Here is a 10,934-nt window from a genome sequence, read left to right as displayed (position 1 = left end):
GATGGGCGGGCCCAGGCTATCAGGGACCTGCTTTGAGTCCTTTCTTGTTTGCCATAGTGATGGATAGCTTGACGGACAAAGTGAGGCAAGAGTCACCATGGAGCATGATGTTTGCAGATGATATTGTGATATGTGGTGAAAGTAGAAAGGAAGTTGAGTTGGGTTTGGAAAGATGGAGGTATGCATTGGAACGAAGAGGAATGAAGGTGAGCAGGAGCAAAACAGAATACATGTGCATCACTGAGGATGGGGATGAGAGTGTAGTGAAGATGCAAGGAGTAGACGTAAAGAAAGTTGGTGAATTCAAGTACCTGGGGTCAACTGTGCAGGAAAATGGGGGTTGCAATCGTGAGGTGAGAAAGAGAGCGCAGGCAGGGTGGAGCAGTTGGAGAAGGATTTCGGGAGTCATTTGTGATAGGAAAGTCTCGGCAAAAGTGAAAGGTAAGATGTATAAGACAGTAGTGAGACCAGCTGTGATGTACGGATTGGAGACCGTACCCTTAACGAAGAGACAGGAGGCAAAGTTGGAGGTGGTGGAGTTGAGGATGTTCAGGTTTGCGATGGGAGGTTGGACAGGATAAGGAACGAGCACATCAAAGGGACAGCACATGTGGAGAGCTTGGGAATTAAGCTAAGAGAGATGAGACTGAGATGGTACGAGCACATCCTGAGAAGAGATGCAGAGCATGTTGGAAGGAGAATGTTGAGGATGGAGCTGCCAGGCACACGAAACGAGGAAGGCCAAAGAGGAGATACATGGATGTGGTGAGAGAGGACATGAAAGTGGCAGGTGTGGTAGAGAAGGACGCTGAAGACAGGAAGCAATGGAGACGAAAGATCCGCTGTGGTGACCCCTAATCGGGAGCAGCCAAAAGAAGAAGAAGAAGTTGTCTTTACAAAAATATAACTTCGACATTACAGTTTTGAGAACGTTTCCCTACGCATCTCCCATGACCCGGGATGGAACAGTACCGTCATGTATTTTAATGTGATGTCACGTATTTTCTTATATTTGCCTTCCGGGTTTTTATATGCCATTCCGTCCGATGTACTAGTGCATCTCAAAAAATTAGAATACCATGAAAAAGTTCCTTTTTTCATAATTTAATTCAAAAAGGTAAACTTTCATATATCCTATATTCATTACATGTAAAGTGAAATATTAAAAGCCTTTTTTATTTTAATTTTGATGATTATGGCTTATAGCTCATGCAAATCAGAAATCCAGTATCTCAAATTATTAGAATATTTCCTAAGATCAATCAAAAAAAGGATTTACAATCCAGAAATGTCCAACTTCTGAAAAGTATATTCATTTATACACTCAGTACTTCGTTGGGGCTCCTTTACTATGAACTACTGTATCAATGCGGTGTGGCATGGAGGTGATCAGTCTGTGGCACTGCTGAGGTGTTATTGAAGCCCAGGTTGCTTTGATAGTGGCCTTCAGCGTATCTGTATTTTTGGGTCGGGTGTTTCTCATCTTCCTCTTGACAATACCCCATAGATTCTCTCTGGGTTTCAGGTCAGGCAAGTTGGCTGGCCAATCAAACACAGTAATATCATGGTCAGCAAACCATTGGTAGTAGTTTTGGCACTGTGGGTAGGTGCTAAGTCCTGCTGGAAAAGGAAATCAGCATCTCCAAAAAGCTCGTCAGCAGATGGAAGCATGAAGTGCTCTAAAATCTCCTAGTAGATGGCTGTGTTGACTTTGGACTTGATAAAATACAGTGGACCAACACCAGCAGATGACATGGCACCCCAAATCATCACAGGCTGTGGAAACTTCACACTGGGCTTCAAACACCTTGGATTCTGTGCCTCTCCACTCTTCCTCCAGACTCTAGAACCGTGATTTCAAAATTAAATGCAAAATGTACTTTCATCTGAAAAGAGGACTTTGGACCACTGAGCAACAGTCCATTTCTTTCTCTCCTTAGCCCAGATAAGACACTTCTGACAGTCAGTGCATTTACATGCACATCCAAATCGAGCTACTGTCGGTAATCGAGCTAAGGGTCCCAGCAGGGTGCCAGAGAAATCCAATCCTACATGCACACAAGGAAATCGAGCTATTGTGTGAGGTACATTGTGCACCCTAGCCACAGGTGGCGCTACACACCCCATCGTGTTGGTACACTTCCGGTTGTCGTCATGAAGAAGAGCTATTCAAGAGTATAAACAAAGTTATCAGTTCCGTGTTCACAAGAGTGTTTGTATGTACGAATAGAAGTGTTCCTAATAAAATGGCCACTAAGTTGTAGTTGATCTGTAATGGTGAACATATTAACTGTTAGCCTGCTAACATGCTAATAACTTACCAACTAATTGGAAATGGGTGCGTACATGCCAGTGGCGGCTGCTGGTTTTTAAAACAGGGGAAGCCCATTTTACGCATTCATTGTAAAACCTGTAGGCCGGATATCAAAGCATAGAAAGGTGTGCCCCATTAGCACAGTGAACTAGACAACCCTACCTGGTGGCAGAAAGTATTTTTGCTTGTACATTTCATGTTATAGTCTGGCTTGCCAGGCTAGTGCCTCATATCCTTTATCAAAAATATCAAACATCCAAAAATCACTGGCTATTCAACGAAGAGCCTTGAACATCATACCCTGATATGCAACACAGAGTCTTTAACACAACACCCAGCTGTGCAACACATCCTTGAACATCTTCTGCAACACAGTCTGGAAATTCATAACCAGGTAGGCTATGCAACACACAGAACCTTGAATATTATACCCAGGTATAACCTATAACACAGAGCCCACCATTCTCTTAGCATTACTGAACAATATACACACTTCAGATTCATGAACATGAACACTATTTATACACAAATTCTGCCCTCCGCTCCTTTTCCAGAAAATGGTCTGTGACCCTGTCATACCAGCTGGTTGTGCTTTCCAGAGACTTCACCAATTTCTGTTAGCAGCTAGCACTGCAGATCCCAATAAGGCTCAAGCTAACCTACAACCAGATTGAACTACAAATGAAATAAACGAGTGAATTCACGAATGATCAAACTGATAGAATGGATGAAAGTTAACGGAGCACAACGAGTAATATTTACATTTATTTACAGAGTAATGTACAGAGACATCAATGAGAAGAACCGTTTATATGAAAAGAAATTCGGACAGCACTTTGGCACACGACTACACTTTCTCGACATCCGCTAGGGACTGACTGATCATACTTCCGTGTTCCTCGCCGAAGTACCGCCCTCCTCATGTCTTTCAAACACTACCTCCAATAATCCTTTATCATCCTGGCTTCTTGTCCCTCCCACTGTCTCGTTTAGTCCCAGAGAAGCCCGGCTTCCCTGGAAGTGACGATTTTGTTGATTTTAACCAATAACAACTAGCCGAAATTGGCTGTTCAGAGCCGTCTCGTAGACTGCAACAGATACCCGGCTGCCAGTCAGTGTTGCCAGATACTGCTGACGTTTTCCATCCCAAAATATATTCAAAACCCGCCAAAATGCACTTAAAACCGCCCAATCTGGCAACACTGCTGCCAGTCCATAGAGCCCATTGAAATAAGAAAGGTTACAGCCTGGCAGCAAAGGTGATTCTCGTAGCGAACTGCAAGTTCGTCAGACATCACTCAAATAAGTTACAGGATAGTTATGAACATAAATACAATCTTGGGCATATATTATGTTATGCAAGTTATTGTTTTAATGAGAATTCAACGTTGTAGATGCCGCAGTTTGGGGAGAGAATTTTAGGGGAAGCTCGGCTTCCCTTGTTGTCTCTGAGAAATCGCCCCTGGTACATGCCCAGACACAAGTGTTCCTAATAAAGTGGCGGCTAAGGTGAAGTGTCATGCCAACCGAGGCTGTTGTGTTTCCCGCTTGTGGTCTCGTCACTCGTCACTTCCGGAGGGGGCAGTGCTGAAGTAAGTAGCTCAACTACGTAGCTCGATAGGGTTTACATGCACTAAGTAGCTCGGCTACAATCGCATAATCTAGGTCGTGTAGCTCGATTATGAGAAATCAAGTTCGGTTCAATTTCAGCTGAGCTAAGGTGTTTCCATGGCATTTAGAACTTCGATTTCAGTCGAGCAACGGTAGAAATTCGATTTTCTCTATGTGCATGTAAACGCACTCATTGTCTCTGGCTCAGGAGTAGCTTGATATTAGGAATGCGAAAGTTGTATCCCCTTTCTTGAAGATGTCTGTTCGTGATGGGTCTTGATACACTGACACCAGCCTCAGTCCACTCTTTGTGAAGCTCTCCCAAGTTCTTGAATCAACTTTTCTTGACAGTCCTCTCAAGACTGCGGCCATCCCTGTTGCTTGTGCACCTTTTCCAGCCACCTTTTTCAGCAATGACCTTTTGTGGCTTACCCTCCTTGTGGAGGGCATCAGTGATCATCTTCTGGACAACAGTCAAGTCAGCAGTCTTCCCCATGATTGTGGTTGTGTACTGAACTAGACCGAGAGATACACTGTGTTCATGCTGTTTTACTCAAACTCGAAATGAAATATTCTAATATTTTGAGATTTTTTTTGTTTTGTTTTTGTACTGTATGCCATACTGATTAAAATTAAAATAGAAAAATGCTTGAAACATTTTAGTTTATGTGTAATGAGTCTATAATATATAACATTTTCACTTTCTTAAATAACTGATGGAAAATATTGAACTTTTTCACAATATTCTAATTTTTTGAGATGCACTAGTATAACAAGTGTTCCGTGCCGCAATACCGTTTTTGTGACATCACGTGAATATTTTAGGAACATTAGTTTGTACAACCCCGATTCCAAAAAAGTTGGGACAAAGTACAAATTGTAAATAAAAACGTAATGCAGTAATTTACAAATCTCAAAAACTGATATTGTATTCACAATAGAACGTAGACAACATATCAAATGTCGAAAGTGAGACATTTTGAAATTTCATGCCAAATATTGGCTCATTTGAAATTTCATGACAGCAACACATCTCAAAAAAGTTGGGACAGGGGCAATAAGAGGCTGGAAAAGTTAAAGGTACAAAAAAGGAACAGCTGGAGGACCAAATTGCAACTCATTAGGTCAATTGGCAATAGGTCATTAACATGACTGGGTATAAAAAGAGCATCTTGGAGTGGCAGCGGCTCTCAGAAGTAAAGATGGGAAGAGGATCACCAATCCCCCTAATTCTGCACCGACAAATAGTGGAGCAATATCAGAAAGGAGTTCGACAGTGTAAAATTGAAAAGAGTTTGAACATATCATCATCTACAGTGCATAATATCATCAAAAGATTCAGAGAATCTAGAAGAATCTCTGTGCGTAAGGGTCAAGGCCGGAAAACCATACTGGGTGCCTGTGATCTTCGGGCCCTTAGACGGCACTGCATCACATACAGGCATGCTTCTGTATTGGAAATCACAAAATGGGCTCAGGAATATTTCCAGAGAACATTATCTGTGAACACAAGTCACCGTGCCATCCGCTGTTGCCAGCTAAAACTCTATAGTTCAAAGAAGAAGCCGTATCTAAACACGATCCAGAAGCGCAGACGTCTTCTCTGGGCCAAGGCTCATTTAAAATGGACTGTGGCGAAGTGGAAAACTGTTCTGTGGTCAGACGAATCAAAATTTGAAGTTCTTTATGGAAATCAGGGACGCCGTGTCATTCGGACTAAAGAGGAGAAGGACGACCCAAGTTGTTATCAGCGCTCAGTTCAGAAGCCTGCATCTCTGATGGTATGGGGTTGCATTAGTGCGTGTGGCATGGGCAGCTTACACATCTGGAAAGACACCATCAATGCTGAAAGGTATATCCAGGTTCTAGAGCAACATATGCTCCCATCCAGACGACGTCTCTTTCAGGGAAGACCTTGCATTTTCCAACATGACAATGCCAAACCACATACTGCATCAATTACAGCATCATGGCTGCGTAGAAGAAGGGTCCGGGTACTGAACTGGCCAGCCTGCAGTCCAGATCTTTCACCCACAGAAAACATTTGGCGCATCATAAAATGGAAGATACGACAAAAAAGACCTGACAGTTGAGCAACTAGAATCCTACATTAGACAAGAATGAGTTAACGTTCCTATCCCTAAACTTGAGCAACTTGTCTCCTCAGTCCCCAGACGTTTACAGACTGTTGTAAAGAGAAAAGGGGATGTCTCACAGTGGTAAACATGGCCTTGTCCCAACTTTTTTGAGATGTGTTGTTGTCATGAAATTTAAAATCACCTAATTTTTCTCTTTAAATGATACATTTTCTCAGTTTAAACATTTGATATGTCATCTATGTTCTATTCTGAATAAAATATGGAATTTTGAAACTTCCACATCATTGCATTCCGTTTTTATTTACAATTTGCACTTTGTCCCAACTTTTTTGGAATCGGGGTTGTAGTTACAAAAACAACTATTTGGTGAACTTCCTATCACGAGAGCAGGAAGGAATGTTATGGGAATGTATCTGAAATGTTAGTTTTTAGTTGCAAAAACACCTATTTGGCAAACAGCCTCTTATGAGCCGATGAAATAATATTATGGGAATGTTTCTGAAGTGTTAGTTTTTAGTCACAAAAACACCTACTTGGTGAATATCCTGGTATGAGACGATGAAAGAACGTGATGAGAATGTTTCCAGAATGTTACATTGTAGTTACAAAAATATCTATATTTGATGAATATAAGACCATGAAAGAACATTACGTGAATGTTTTAGGAACATTAGTTTGTAGTTACCAAAATACCTATTAACTTCCTATCACGAGAGCATTAAAGAATGTTACAGGAACTTTTTTTGAAACGTTAGTTTTTAGTTGCAAAACCACCTATTTGGTAAATACTCTGGTCTGAGTCGATGAGAGAACATTATGGGAACGTTTTCTGGAATGTTAGCTTGTAGTAGTTACAAAAACACCGATTTGGTGAATATCCTGGTATGAGACGATGAAAGAACGTTATGAGAATGTTTCCAGAATTATATATTGTAGTTACAAAAATATCCATATTTGGCAAATATAAGACCATAAAAGAACATTATGGAAACATTTCAGGAATGTTAGTTTGTAGTTACAAAAATACCTATTTGGTGAACTTCCTGTCATGAGAACAGTAAAGAATGTGCTGGGAATGTTGCTAAAACATTAGTTTTTAGTCACAAAAACACCTATTTGGTGAACACCCGAGTCTGAGACAATGAGAGAATGTTATGGGAACGTTTTCTGGAATGTTAGTTTGTCGTTACAAAAATACCTATTTAGTGAACATCCTAGTATGAGAAGATGAAAGAACGTTGCAGGAATGTTTCCAAAATAATACATTGTAGTTACAAAAATACCTATTTGGTGAACATCCTAGTATGAGACGATGAAAGAACGTTGCAGGAACGTTTCCAAAATAGTATATTGTAGTTACAAAAATATCCATATTTGGCAAACATAAGACTATGAAAGAACATTACGGGAACGTTTCAGGAACATTCGTTTGTAGTTACAAAAATACCTATTTGGTGAACTTCCTGTCATGAGAGCATGAAAGAACGTAATGGAAATGTTTCCGAAACATTAGTTTTTGGTCACAAAAACACCTATTTGGTGAACATCCTAGTATGAGACGATGAAAGAACGTTGCAGGAACGTTTCCAAAATAGCACATTGTAGTTACAAAAATATCCATATTTGGCAAACATAAGACCATGAAAGAACATTACGGGAACGTTTCAGAAACATTAGTTTGTAGTTACAAAAATACCTATTTGGTGAACTTCCTGTCATGAGAGCATGAAAGAACGTTATGGAAATGTTTCCGAAACGTTAGTTTTTAGTCACAAAAACACCTATTTGGTGAACATCCTAGTATGAGACGATGAAAGAACGTTGCAGGAATGTTTCCAAAATAATACATTGTAGTTACAAAAACACCTATTTGGTGAACATCCTAGTATGAGAAGACAAAAGAACGTTACAGGAACGTTTCCAAAATAGTAGTTACCCATATTTGGCAAACATAAGACCATGAAAGAACATTACGGGAACGTTTCAGGAACATTAGTTTGTAGTTACAAAAATACCTATTTGGTGAACTTCCTGTCACAAGAGCATGAAATAATGTAATGGAAATGTTTCCGAAACGTTAGTTTTTAGTCACAAAAACACCTATTTGGTGAACATCCTAGTATGAGACGATGAAAGAATGTTGCAGGAACGTTTCCAAAATAGTACATTGTAGTTACAAAAACACCTATTTGGTGATTGAACATCCGAGTATGAGAAGACAAAAGAACGTTACAGGAACGTTTCCATGGATTAAAGCAAAAAAAAATTATTTGACTGAAAATTTACGGGGGTATGACCTGGCGACTTGTCCAGGGTGTACCCCGCCTTTCGCCCGTAGTCAGCTGGGATAGGCTCCAGCTTGCCTGCGACCCTGTAGAACAGGATAAAGCGGCTACAGATAATGAGATGAGATGAGATTTACGGGGGTGGGGGGTTATGGGTGGATTTCAATGAAATTCTGAGAATGGTTAACTTAGAACTGATAACTTTATTATCAATTAATTAATGGATTAATATATTCAATTTACTGCACTTTCTTTCCATTGCTTCCGTATATTATTTTTTTGTGGCAAACCACACAAATGCAAGCGCCTGGAATGTTTAGTTTTTTGCACCATGAACTAAATGGCTTTCCGTTTTCACCTATTTCGTACAGCCAAGCCCACCTCCACTTGTTTTTTACACCTTTATCGATGGCAGACACATCAGTGCCTTCTTTCATGTAAAGCGCATCCATGCTGCCGAAACCAAAAGCAGAATGACATGCTCCTCTGTGCTCGACGTTAATATAGAAAAAAGTTTGGATCTTCGCTTAAATTAAAATTGGGGTTTGACCTTACTTTGTGTTGAATACGACTTCAAAAACAATTCAAGATTTTATTAAGAGAAATATTGTGGCCAACACGAGTGTTAAGTTACCTAAAAGATCGCGTGAAGTTGGCTGCTATCTACTTTGCGTTCGTTCTCATTTTTCTCCATCATTTCATCGGCCAGAAACAGATGTTTTGACATAATTTAACTTAGTAGGCTATGATTATTATTTAACCGTAGTCTTCTAGACATTTTGACTGTTTGGGGCATTGAACGCTGGTGTATGATTTTCAGGGAATAAAGTTTAGCGCATGTCGGAACATCATTGCGCTCGCAGCCTCCAACTCCTCAAACGTCCTTTAAATTGTGATATAACGTAGGCTATAAGGCACGGTTCTAACATACCTTACACACTGGCCTAACGAAAATAATAATTGTTGGGGCGCCTGCTGATTTGTTAGCTATAAATTTAGGTCTAATTACTTCTGACAGTCTGCAAGCATTGCACCATCGGGTCTTCAAGTCTGGCTGAAGCAGAGGAGCGGGCTTTCCGGGCTTTATTTTTTCGTTTTTTTTAACATGCTCTATTTCTATATGTCCAGGTTTGAACTAAGTCATTTTGGCAAGATTTAATTTAATACAAAACAGAAATGGTCAGACACAAGCACGCCAAGCACATGGGAATGTATTTTGCCAATTTTGACAGCGCATGTTTTTTTAATGCCGCACCGTAGACAGCGAACGTTTAAACATGATCAAACATAGGAAATGAACGACACAAAGCATGGCTCAAAAACAAAAAAAGTTAAATAAACCCTGCTGATAGTTGATGGTGTTGCAACACATCAGTGTTATAACCCAATCTCTACCCAACCACCCGTCATTTTAATTCTCCTCGGATCAGCACCGACCTCACATTTGGCCTTGGGAGAGTTGTTGACGGAAATCCGTCACATGACGGAAAACTTTAATCCATGCGTTTCCAAAATAGTAATTACCCATATTTGGCAAACATAAGACCATGAAAGAACATTACAGGAACGTTTCAGGAACATTAGTTTGTAGTTACAAAAATACCTATTTGGCGAACTTCCTGTCATGAGAGCATGAAAGAACGTAATGGAAATGTTTCCGAAACGTTAGTTTTTAGTCACAAAAACACCTATTTGGTGAACATCCTAGTATGAGACGATGAAAGAACGTTGCAGGAATGTTTCCAAAATAGCACATTGTAGTTACAAAAATATCCATATTTGGCAAATATGAGGCCAAAGAACATTATGGGAATGTTTCAGGAATATTAGTTTGTAGTTACAAAAATACCTATTTGGTGAACTTCCTGTCATGAGAGCATGAAAGAACGTTATGGAAATGTTTCCGAAACGTTAGTTTTTAGTCACAAAAACACCTATTCGGTGAACATCCTAGTATGAACCGATGAAAGAACGTTGCAGGAACGTTTCCAAAATACCGTAGCACATTGTAGTTACAAAAATATCCATATTTGGCAAATATGAGGCCAAAGAACATTACAGAAACATTAGAGCAATTCCAGCGTTATGGACGTGACACTTGAACTCAAAATGGCAACAAATGACCCAGTGCATGTTTTATTGTCCCCCAGTATTTAAACAGGTGTTGCATATTTTAAGGCTGTACCATACTGGAGAAGTGATAGAACAAGAACAATTCCCATAGTACATCTAGGGCATGCCAGAAAATGCCAATAAAAGATGCGTTATGGATGTGACAGAAAAAGTGTCACTTTTCTTGGGTGACTGTACATTTTTATCAAACTCTGTGAAATTGTAAACCTAATGTCGAAATGGAGATATCCATTTGATAGAAGGGTCCAAGGTGAATATTAAAAAATCTTTGTTTAAAATATTTTGTATTTCATGCAGAGTTTCGGAAGGAAAAGTCAGCGTTATGGATGTGACGAAATTCCGTTATGGATGTGACGCGTCTGAAATGGACATGGAATATGTTTAGAAAATCAGCAATTTAACCACCATAACCCTTTGAAAAACTCTCTAAATATCAGCTAAAACTATCAAAGTTCTTCAATAATATTTAGGATGGCTATTGTTTTGCTGTTT

This window comes from Neoarius graeffei, chromosome 19 (assembly GCF_027579695.1).
Source record: "Neoarius graeffei isolate fNeoGra1 chromosome 19, fNeoGra1.pri, whole genome shotgun sequence".
Classification (NCBI taxonomy): domain Eukaryota; kingdom Metazoa; phylum Chordata; class Actinopteri; order Siluriformes; family Ariidae; genus Neoarius; species Neoarius graeffei.
Note: the sequence above shows the minus strand (reverse complement) of the source record.